Genomic DNA, 12,746 nt, shown 5'->3' with positions numbered 1-12,746 from the left:
TCTACGTATTAAACGCAGCAACCCATGTAGTCCATCAATTTGTCCACATGTCAGTAGACAAAATAAAAGAAAACAGGTTTGGATTTCCCTTAAAATCGGTAAAGTATCACTAAAATACCTTATCGTTTTCCTGGCTTTGCACCAATAGTTGCGGTAGTGTTCCCATAGTTGCGAATCCCGTATGAAAACAATGGGATTCGCAACTATAGGAACATGAATTAAAAAATACCGCAACTATTGGAACACTTCACCAATCATTGGAGGTACTATTTTAGGTGGCAATTATGGATGCTGCTGCAATTACAACACGATTCGGATGAAATATGTTCAATGATCTATCTATTACACTGTTGAGGTAAGCAACAAATAGTGGTGAAACGTGGTTAGTTCCTCCACTATTGGGTCTTTTGCTACTTTACGATTGTTCAAGTTTATGCGGCGTGCTTCAAATGTGCTGTTATTGAAAACAATGATTTTGCTTGATGAAATTGAATATCTTGTACTAATAGTGGAGCAACTGAACCAGTCTAATAAGAAATCAATGGATAGCACCACTATGCGAACCAAGGTTAATTTTTACCACCACTTAAGGAACATTGTACCCATTAGTGATGCAATATATTTTTGGTAGTTGTTAATATCAAATAGCGACAATCTCATAGTTGTTACCAAATTTATAAGTTTTTCTAAGTTTCTAAGGTATTAAAACTGCAAATTTCGCATAATTATCGATTTAAAAAAAAATCCTATTGAGGATATGCTAACACCTCAACTGATGGTACCTTTACCCTACAAAATGTCTCCGACTCTTTTGCGGTGATGGTTCCATCATCCATGCCATCAGAGAATAAGTATCGAAAGGCATCCGGAAGTATCCACTCCAATTAACAACGCAGCACTAATGGGGTATAAAGTGAAAAATTATCCCGCAGATTCCACGGATTAATTCAATTAACTCCAGTCACTGTGGCACGATGGAAAGTCGTATTTTGACATTATTTTGGCGATATTAACAATACAGAACGTGGCAAGAAGTTTGAGAAAAATATTTATACTAACCGGTTTACTGTCTTTCTCGTTCATTATTAAACAACACAATCTGTATTCTATAAGCACAAAAATTAATTTCTGCCTGAACCTTACAGACTAGGAAACTACTGAACCGATTGGCGTTATGCGTCGTAGCTTGCATGCTATTAAATCTTGTGTTCCGTTTCTTGTACTAAGGTCGTGTAATAAATCGAGTAGAAGAGCTTGCATGGGTTGATTCTACAAGGTATTTTATAGCATGTTATGAAATTCAATAGTCATCCACTACGCTTTATTCTCTGTCGAGGTATCTATTATTGCACTAGGATGTGAGCGTGGTGTATGAATTGGGTGGCTCCAACTGTTGGACAATGGGGTCCCTCATAAGTGAGAGATGTCGTTGAAGCTGGGTAGGAATGTTGGTCGAATGGTACTTTCCCAGTCAACACACACTCGAATAGAATGCCACATACTATGCTAGATTGTGTAATAATTGGGTAAGTATGCCCTGAGCTATGGTCGCAATCAAAACGCAGGGAAAACCACAGAGCTTCACTTTGCGACACTTTATTCACCCTTATTCTTGTTTACGTACGAACGCGCTTTCGAACGAAAGTTGAAGCGCATTCTCGTTTACGCCAGCAAAATCAAATGGAGAAACGGTTCGAACGAATCGCATTCATTCGCAAGTAACCGATAAGCATTAAAGTAAGCACTATAGCAGCATTATACTCACATTGCATATGCTCCATGTGTATATAAGCATTCTGAAAACCTGGCTGTTCTAAATAAGCATTCTCAAAGCAATCATGAGAGGCATAGTCTTATAATGGCATTTTGAATGCACAATGTTGTTTTTTTCGTGAAGTGCAATGAAACAGCTACATTAGTGCCACTTTAAAGCCTATAGTGTTCATACGTCGAACGTTTTCCAATATGAAACATATAGCGGGGACTATTTGTCCAATAAACCTACAGTTGAGAATAGAAATCGGTACGTGCACAAGGTTTTTTTTCCATTCCGACCACTGACAGGAGTACCCTATCATTAATTACATACTTTATCTACATTTTATTATTCCATTGCACTATGTTCGATGGATGCTTTAAAGCGGCACTACTGTAGCTTTTTCATTGCACCTGGGGTATGACGTTTGTGATGATTGCATTGATGCGTTAGATTAAGTTTCAATGTTGATATGCGTTAGATTAAGTTTCAATGTTCCTGAAGGGGCGTAATGTTTATGTTGGGCAAAATTATTCCCACTACCATCTCTTTCTTATGAGCCAGCTGGTAAGGGCGATGACTACACCGTCGGGTGGCAAGAGCGCGGGCTCGAATCCCGCTCGGAAAGAAAAAATTGTATTCCATTTGAATTTGAAAATATAAAAACGATATATTATAAAAAAAAACTTTGTGCTAAAAGGAAAAAACCTTTTTTCTTGTTTTTAAAGTTAGGCATTTATTCAGCATTTCGGTTGCTGAATAAATGCTACTCAGCAAAATTTCTATTTTATCGATAAAGTAGGATTTAACAGAAGCCATATATTGGGCCAAAACCTGCATTAAATTAGCACCAAAGGCGACTAAAGGGCTTATTGGCATTTAATGTTTTGCAGTAAAGGCGTATATAATGCCACTTGAATGCTTTATTTAATGCTTACGCGTTACCTGAGTATCGTTCGTCCGTAAACAAGAATAAGGGTGATTGACTTTTGTCTTCACTTTCCTAAGTGTAGCTAACCTGTCTTTGGGGCGCCTCTTCCTAGCAGCACTCCACCACTTCACTTCTTTGCTTCCTCTTCTCCCGTCCATCCTCTTCTTCCGTCCTTCCTCGTCTTCGCGAGGGCATCTACGCCGGCGACGGCGGCTGTACTCCAACTCGCTATGGAATCTAGGCTTCCTTCACTGTTGGACGCCCTATGCAGCGACGGCGGCGGATTCTTCTCCTCGCGACTTTCTACTCCCTCTCTACCTTTCTTCTTCGGTCACCTACGCGTCGGTAGCCGGTAGTAACGTCGGAGTGGCTTGGGGAATTTTTTTTAACCATAAAGACGGCGGGGTTCTGACGTCCTCTATGCCTGGTCTTCATCCACAAACTCTCATCACTTCATCCTTATCTATCTTAGTAACTTTGGTGATTTGGATATTAAACATCCGTTCACTTCTAAATGCGTTGGAATGGTCAACGGTTTTGGGCTTGATTTCCGCATCCTAGGGTCATGACCTCCTTTTCCAGGTCAGTCACCTGGCATCATTGCATCAATCCGATTACGCCACCCCTTCTTGGCTACTTCGGTGGTGCTTCTAACCCTCTGGTGTTGGGTTGAAAATGGTTGACTGCGGTCTTACAGGGTGGTGGAGGCTAATCACACCCTGCTCTACTGCAGTCGCAACTGCACTGGGAAGACCTACACATAAAGACGAGTTTTACCTGCCATTCACAAACAATTCACCCTCACAATTCTACGAATTTCTCGGCAACACTCATCACATAACATTGCCAACACTTACAAGTGAAGGCAATATACGTACAAGATGTATGGCGAAGTACGTCTATCACCTCCACTTTAGCAGAAGGGTTCTATCTAAGAAGTGACCCTAAGCATAAACTACGTAAAACAGTTCCGTGCATTCTGAAGGGTCATCAGTCAATTACAAATTTCGGGTCCAGAATGTAATTGCAGCATTTACTAAATTGCATGGGTCTTTGATGATTGGTTGATTGATTGGTTGGTTCGAGTTTCAACAAAAAGTTTTTCAAAAGCTGACACACTTTTCCCAAACTTCGGAACGTAATGCCCTCGTTCGATAGTTTTAGGACGAGCTTTTCGGAGTCCAAAATTGTTTCACCTCACGTTTTCAAGGGCATCACTATCAACACTGAAGCAAAGAACAGATGTCAGATCTTTATTTTATGCTTGCTGCGACGCAGCTAAACCAAAATTAAAAGATGACAGTTATTAGTTAAGAAAAATATGTTGAACTTTTGCTGACAGATAAAACCGAAATGGCTGCAAGGTGGAAGCAACACTTCGAGACTTTGTTGAATAGAGGAAGTGACGGTGCATCGGTGAACAAAATAAATAATAGCGACGATGGACAAGCCGTGGAGTCGCCTACACTAGATGAGGTTAAAAAAGCTGTTAAAGAGCTGAAAAACAATAAGGCTGCGGGGAAGGACCAGCTCCCGGCTGAACTTCTCAAACATGGCAGTGAGCAGCTTTATGAAGTTTTGCACCATATTATGTCGAAAATATGGGTAGACGAGGAAATGCCTGCTAGCTGGTTGGACGGCCTCATTTGTCCTCTCTTTAAGAAAGGGCACAGACTGGAGTGCGCCAATTACCGAGGAATAACCCTCCTTAATTCGGCATACAAAATTATGTCCCGTATCCTGTTCAACAGATTGAGACTCTTCAATCCTTCGTCGGCGAATACCAAGCTGGTTTTCGTGAGGGCCGATCAACAACGGATCAAATGTTTACCCTGAGACAAATCCTTAATAAATTCCGGGAGTACAACTTGCAGACTAGACTGGCCCAGGATACAAAAAGTCGTCCGATTCCACGGGGCACCCCCCAGGATTTTACCTTTGGGTAAGAAAATCATTCTCTGAAAATTTCAGCTCAATCGCTTGTTGCATAAGCTGGCGCATTTGATTTGAAGTTTGTATGGAGATTTCAGCCAAAATGTATAGGAAAATACACCTCCGTCACTCATTCGATCTGGAAATTGGTTCTTATTGCTCGATTGACCTCAGAATTGCAAAAACGGCAGTTGGTATGCCACAGAACAATTTCACAGAACATTGTATGATGATTAAATGAACTTTTATATAGGTTTCGGCTGATGCGATTCGATCAAAAAACCCAAAAATACACAAATCAGCTCCTAATAAATCAGCCGAAAATTATATAAAAGTTCATTTGATCATCATGCAATGTTCTGTGAAATTGTTCTGTGGCATACCAACTGCCGTTTTTGCAATTCTGAGGTCAATCGAGCAATCAGAACCAATTTCCAGATCGAATGAGTGACGGAGGTGTATTTTCCTATACATTTTGGCTGAAATCCCCATACAAACTTCAAATCAAATGCGCCAGCTTATGCAACAAGCGATTGAGCTGAAATTTTCAGAGATTGATTTTCTCACCCAAAGACACAATTCTGGGGGGTGCCCCGTGGAATTCGACAACATTTTTCTCTCCCCATAGTAATCTGGGCCAGTCTATTGCAGACACATTATCTGTTTATTGATTTCAAGGCGGCGTACGATTCAGTGAAACGGAATGAATTATGGCAAATTATGCTTGAACATGGTTTTCCGGCGAAACTGATACGGCTGATTCGTATAACGTTTGACGGATCAAAATCAAGTGTAAGGGTTGCGGATGAAATATCGACATCATTTGTTACCTTAGATGGATTAAAGCAGGGTGATGCACTCTCGAATCTACTGTTCAATATAGCGCTCGAGGGAGCGATTCGGAGAGCTGGTGTGCAAAGAAGCGGTACCATTATCACAAGATCGCATATGCTCCTGGGATTTGCGGACGATATCGATATTATCGGGATTGATCGCCGTGCCGTGGAAGAGGCTTTTGTGCCTTTTAAGAGGGAGACAGCAAGGATTGGACTCACGATCAATACCAGCAAAACGAAGTACATGGTCGCTGGCAATCAACGTGGGTTCATTAGTGGTAGTGGTAGCGAAATGGTGAAAAATTTGAAGTGGTGGAAGAATTTGTGTATCTTGGAACATTAGTGGCGTGCGATAATGATGTTACCCGCGAGGTGAAAAGGCGTATTGCAGCTGCAAATAGGGCTTATTACGGAATTCGTAACCAGCTTAAGTCCCGTAGTCTGCAAACGAAAACAAAACTGGCGCTGTATACTACTCTGATTCTTCCGGTGGCTTTATACGGCCATGAGACATGGACGTTAAAGGAGGCTGATCGGAGAGCTTTCGGAGTGTTTGAGCGTAAGGTGCTGCGGACAATACTCGGCGGTAAACAGGAGAACGGCATCTGGTGGCGTCGCATCAATCACGAATTGTACCAGGTGTATAAAGCTTATACAACACGGCAGACTACGGTGGGCTGGTCACGTTGTTCGTATGGATATTATTAAGCTTATACAACACGACAGACTACGGTGGGCTGGTCACGTTGTTCGTATGCCGGAAGAACGTCAAGCGAAGATAATATTTAGTAGAGGACCCGAGCAACACACATGTTGTAAATCAGTCTATTATACTCATATAAGACTAAATTTGGTCATATATGAGTTATATCAACCAAATCAACGTGGATTGTGCTGCTAGGGGAGGAATCGATTGGCCCAGGATCGAGTCCAGTGGAGAAGGATACTCCATTCGGCGTAGGTTCATCGAAGAGCTGTAGCCCATCAAGTATCAGGTAAGTGTTCTATTAGCATTTCATTAGCTTTTCTATGTCCACCATTGCATGAGTATGTCTCTTGTTTTGCAAATACAATGGATACACTATAAAGAAATTTATTACGGAGTATAAATAAATTCATCAGCTTACGAAAAACGTTTTTCACGATATTCCACATATCGTGAGTGTATACAGAAATGACAAGTGTGAGTTTTTTTCATTTCTTTCAATCCCTGGTCATGCCGTATGTTTACCCTGCTGCAGCCCTGCATGCTGACACTATTCAATCAAGCAGTACACGTACGGCAAAAACAAGAACTTGATCCAACCCTTAGATTAGCGACCAGATGCAATTATCAAGATTTTCAACAATTCTAAAATGGCATCAGCTAGCTGTCGCATAATGTAAAAATACTTATGTGAATCGTTACATCTGAATGTTTAAAACAGAATTTGTTAAACTAGGACATAATCGAAAATTTTCACAAAAATGGTATGGCATTTTTTAAATATTTTTAGAATTGATTTTTATCAAATCAATTAATTTGAACAAAGATCCACAGAATTCGAAAAACATAGGCACAAAATATAGTTATGGTAATATCATGTTTCTTATCGATACTGTAATATATTATTATTCATAAAATCTTTTTGAGGGAATTATATTTGTTGCAAAAACTAAGCAAAATAATAATTCATAATTAATAATTCGAACATCACTTCTCATGCTATCAAAATTTCGACACCACAGCCGCAGCCCCAGTTAACAACTAGAAAACTATTTTCTCACAATTGGTGGCTCCGAATTGTTAATAAGACATTTCGAACATTGCGCATCTCACCATCGCAAGTACCGGGAAAATGCTAATCAATCCACTTACCTTGCTAACAATCTTGTGATGATTTTTTGTCATGACTTCATAATACCGGATCCGAAGTCGATTAATAAACAGGCAGCAATTGAAAACCTTCCCTTATTTAACTTTGACTGCATCAACCAAAGTTGGTTTTCAAATCTTAGCTTTACATGTTTACACCTTCTAACAAGCATTCAAATTGCACACATTTTCTCCAGTATCAGATGCAAACACTCTGACCAGTAGCCGCTACACGTTTTGAATTTGTTTTTCTTCTCTTGCTGCTAATGACCGCACTCTTCTTCATCCTTCAACAGGCACTTCGGTGATCATCAATTTCAAAAGCACATCTCTTCTGTTGCGCCAACACTCACGAGCCACGCGGATTCGATCACGTGTTTTGCCAATCTATCGAACGCCGCAAACACACACGCACACGCTTCACTCTTCGCAGCAGAACCAAAAAGCAACGGTGAAAATGGCATAGATGACGACTGCACTCAGAAGGGCGAACGCCAAGATCACGCAGAACAGCATCCCTCCTTGATGCGACGTTGTTGCGCGGCGCGATCTTATTGCGATTGTTTCACTTTTGATGAGGCTCTTCTTTGCCGCCGTAGAGGCGCCGGGTGGCCACCAGGGGTGGAACGATTCAAACTGTTAAATTCGGACCGGGGTCACAATCGAGGTAGCGCTGCGCGCTCCCAATTGCAGTGGCAGATAATTATATGTTTGAAGTCAAACGAATTTACCGAAAGCAAACCGAACGGCTGTCGACTGTTCTTGGTGCTCCACGGTTTGCAAAAGCACTACAATTATGACACTGACGTTTTCACTCCGCGATTCGAATGCAGTTAGTCGATTACTTCTTTGTTGCTTCAAGTTAATCACATTCCACTGGAATTAGCTAAAAAAATGAGAAAGGTATAACGTTTCCACTGCCAAATTTCGAAAAGTTGTTCAGCTTTCAAACCGCTCACTGTCAATTAAACAATGATACTAAACTCGAGCTGAAAGAAAGGAGGAGTCTTTTAGCATTGTTATCACTGGGTACCCAAGTGCCTTCCCCTTCGACCCAGCGGTAATGTCGTCATTGGCGTTGTTGGTGGCAACTATTTGGCGTGGCAGGTTACCGTCCTGTATCGGCCTTGCTGTTGTTGGATGGAATTGGGTGGCGTGAGCTCTACGATAATTGGCCAAAATTGTTCGATTGAATTGCGTTACATGAAATTGGCAAAAAATGCCCATGTGGAATAACAAATGTAAATAGAATCATTTGCATTTGAGATGACGATGCAAACATTGACCTACTGTTATTTCGATATGATATGGGTGATAATTTTATTTTTTCCGAACAACAGTTGCCGCAGATCTCAAATCTTAAATTAAACAGATCTGGCTTTACTTTACGAAAGGAAAAGAGTAATATTTCTCAATCTCAAAAAAAATCAAAGGTGCAGCCCAATCGGGTTGTACGCAATGGCTACGGAGGATCACGTAGCTCTACGAAATGGATGCTGTTTGCCAAGATAGTTTGTGTCTCTTTATTAGCATGCCCGGAGGTCAACCGATTCAAGAAGCCGACTAGAATCTGCCAGTTGGATGGACTTAAAGTCGCATCCGCCGCTGAAGCCACTCGTCTGGCCATCGGTGGAGGAAATCAGAATTTTATACAAAAGTAGATGATCCGAGATTAATTTTCTCAAAAGTGCCAAACCTAATCGTTTGGCGATGACAGAAAGATGCCCTTCGGTTGCACAATTACAAGAGCGCGTCGAAGGGAGCTTGTCGGAACCTTGCATTGAAATTTCACTTCGTGCTGTTATTGCGCGACGGCTACCTACTCTATGACTAAGACGCCATCATTTGGAATACATTTTCAGCATCGCCACTGGTGGCGGGGTACCGCAACTGACGGCATTTTTTGTGAACAAACCCTTATTCATATAAAAATCTGATTCGTTGAGGTTGAATGATCTGCAGGAACCACGCCGACGACCACCATCAATGCGATGGTTTTCCGTCGAAAATGCTACCAGTGCCTCGTGCTGCTGTGTGCGCTCCGCTTGATGTTTTTTCAAGTCCCGTACAACGGCTCGTCCGTATATGTCTTTAATTCGCCCATAAAAGAAAAGTTTTTGCACATTCGTCATTTTCTCTGCTGTTTTGCGCGCGTTGGCGTTCTTCTCTCCCGGTCCGGGAAATTCAGTTGCCGATCCGGTCACTGGCAAGGTGTCAAAGCGCACAACAACTAGAAGCGATGGAAACTCCTCCAAGCATATTCTGACAAGCAATGTCTACTCGCCGTTGTCAATTGACGACGCCGGCAATCTACCACAAAAATCGCGAGAAGTAGAAGCAGCAACTGCAACTGCCGCAGGTGCAACCAGAACGGAAGAAGAAGTGCCCGCTACAAACAACTTGCTCAAGGTTTTGCTGTAAGGACTCCACGGCATTAGGGAAGATGATCGACGGGCTGAACTTGAAAGTTACTGAAACGATTGTACGACAATTCCCCGAAAACCAATTCCCCGAATGCAATTTCCCCGAATGTAATTTCCCCGAATGTAACAATTCCCCGAATGCAATTTCCCCGAATGTAACAATTCCCCAGATGTAACATTTCCGAATGGAACAATTCCCGAAAATAAAATACCTCTTTCAAACACATCTTCGCAATCGACTGTTGTATGCGTCTGATAAAAGCAGCGTTCAAAAATACATTCAAGAGTGTCTTATAGGAGAATATCAGCTGAATAGGCTTTGGTAGTATTTGTAGTTCTTGTTCCTCCAAGATGTGTTGTTGAATTATAAAGATGTCAGAGTTCAGCGTTTTCTAAGGTAGTTTTTTTTCTCCCAAGATAGTATCAAACTGCAATTCCGATTGACAAATATTTTTCCTATCTTCGGAATCAAACTCCAGTCGTGTATATACCTTCTTCAAATATATAATGCAATGGTGGATGTGAATCCTTGTAAACAAAAATAATGCGTTTGCCCGAAAAGAGGCAATGGTGAATGTGATTCCTTCTTCAAAAATAATGCATCTGCTCGGAATAATGTTCCGAATGTTATTATTCGTTCTTTAATAACATGTATCTGCTCTGAATATGGAGGATGTGATGCATTCTTTAAAAGAAGACATTTTTACAAAGTAAGAAAATGGTAGATGTGGTCCTTCAAAAATAGGCGTTAGCTCGAAATAATGCAAGAATGAATTAATTGAGAATGAGAATAAGGAATAATCTGATCTCTTATTTTGATGCAGGCCAATTTGGCCAGAATAAGGAAAAAAATATATAAGATCCCTTATTACGCAATATGTATTGAATGTATCATATTTCACCGAAAAACATTTTGCCGAATTCATTTTCTCAATACATAATTAGGCGGTCTGTAACTTTTGCGGTGTGATTTTGATGGATTCTACCTTTTCCAGAATGACCTTTGGAAGAATGCCGTTTTTCAGAATGTTATGTCAAACAAATTAGCATTTTCTTAGATAAATGTGGTGTAATATAACAGCAGTTTTGAAACATATAATTGCTTCAAATCAATTATTTATTATACCTGGCAAGCGTGCTACTTGCTCAGTAAACGAATAATCTCCTCTTTTTTGCTTTATTGCGGACAGAATTTCTGTCTCGAGAGGCCTTAATTTAAAGAAGGCATTATCTTCCTCCATTCTCATTACACCGGACAGATGCGATCATTTAAAGAAGGCGTTGTTTTATTTTATTTTTTCACTTTATTCCAGACAAACGAGTTCATTTAAAGAAGGGGCTATCTATCCTCTTTGCCTTATACCGGTCAAATGTGTTCATTTGAGGAAGACATTATCACTTTATTTCCCCTAATACCGGGCGATGCTATAACCTAAAGAAGGGATTATCTCCTACCGTCGTCTTATACCGGACAGACGCGTTCATTTTAAGAAGACATTCCTTTGGCTTTAAACCGGGCAGATGCGTTCATCATACCGAGCAAACTTATTAATTTAAAGAAAGCATTATCTCCTCACTTCGTTTTATACAGATCAAATGCGTTTATTCAAAGAAAGCATTGCCTTCTTTCAGCGCATTGTCTTCATCTTCAATGGCTTTACATTCTATCTGAAACTTGGACTGTTTTTCAGCTTAGTGTTCTATTATTATTTCCACAGTTATTTAAAACTTTCCGGTACCTGCCAGTTGCATGAATGTCTTGTGTAGCATGTACAATGGATACATTGTGCACAAGGAGCCGAAAATGCTTCCCACCCTGAAGCATCTTAGGCCGCATCGAGAATCGAACTCGCAACCTCCGGATCGGCAATCATACGCCTTTGCTCGCATGGCTTACTTAATACCCATCGCCTTGTGCCGCACTCAAAAAGAAAGGAGATGCATTCGGGGAAATGTTACATTCGGGGAATTGTTTCATTCGGGAAATGTTACATTCAGGAAATTGTTACATACAGGGAATTGTTATTCAGGAAATTGCATTCAGGAAATTGCATTCAGGGAATTGTTATTGAAGATTGTACGTACAATCACTGAAAACCAATTCCCTGAATGCAATTTTCCTGAATGCAATTTCTGAATGTAACAATTCTGAATGCAATTTCCCGAATAACAATTCCCTGAACGTAACATTTCCCGAATGTAACAAATCCCTGAAAATAAAGTAGTTTTGCAAACACATAATTGTCATCGACTATTGACGCCCGAACAGAGCAGCGTTCAAAGATTTGTTCCAGAGTGTCTCTTTGGAGATGCCGAACATGACCAAATCTTTCGATAGTATTGTATGCCCTTGATATTCTTTACTGTTAAATTATATATCTTATTGTTAATTTATGAAGATATTATAATAAAGTGTTTTCCTATTCATTTTTTCTAAAATATTCGAACATAGGCTGAATTTATTTGGTGGAGCAGAATCGCGAACATAAATTCCGTTTGAAAGCATCATGGTAAAAATTTGTGAAATCAAACTCATGTCCTATGTAAGGTCTATCTCTTCTTAAGAAGTTGATGTAATCGTGGATATGAATCCTTAAAAAAAATAATGCGTATGCCCGGAATAAGGCAATGGTGAATGTGATCCCTTCTTTAAAAGTAGTACATCTACTCGGAATAACGCAATGGATTAATTTGATCTCTACTTTGAAAGTAGATGTTTTTCCAGAATAATGAAGAAGTGAATGTTGTTCCTTCTTTAAAAATCTGTATCTACCTTATATATGGAAGCGGTAGATGTGATCAATTCATTAAAGTTAGGCGTTAGCTCGAAATAAGCCAAAGTAGAATGAAATTACTTTTTCAGAAGTAGAAATTTGCCTGCAATAAGGTTATGATAAATGTAGTCTCTTCCTTTGATGTAGACGAGTTTGGTTGGAATAGATATAATATATGAGATCGCATCTAGCAATAAATATCAATTATATAAACCGAAAAAAAATGATGTTTTCATTCA

The 12,746-nt window shown here is 40.2% G+C and overlaps 1 protein-coding gene and 1 pseudogene across 1 annotated transcript in view; one reads left to right on the top strand and one right to left on the bottom strand.

The window, feature by feature from the left end:
• LOC134219851 (uncharacterized) overlaps positions 1-12,746 on the bottom strand; it is a 444,111-nt gene that overhangs the window by 412,813 nt on the left and 18,552 nt on the right. The window contains exon 2 of the mRNA XM_062698736.1: positions 7,314-8,196. The gene's annotated coding sequence lies outside the window, so the exon portion shown is untranslated. The remainder of the gene's footprint in view (positions 1-7,313; positions 8,197-12,746) is intronic.
• LOC134222016 (uncharacterized) overlaps positions 1-12,746 on the top strand; it is a 61,177-nt pseudogene that overhangs the window by 43,240 nt on the left and 5,191 nt on the right.

The sequence above is a fragment of the Armigeres subalbatus genome, chromosome 3 (genome assembly GCF_024139115.2).
Source record: "Armigeres subalbatus isolate Guangzhou_Male chromosome 3, GZ_Asu_2, whole genome shotgun sequence".
Classification (NCBI taxonomy): Eukaryota; Metazoa; Arthropoda; class Insecta; order Diptera; family Culicidae; genus Armigeres; species Armigeres subalbatus.
This window is presented reverse-complemented; position numbering and strand designations above follow the sequence as displayed.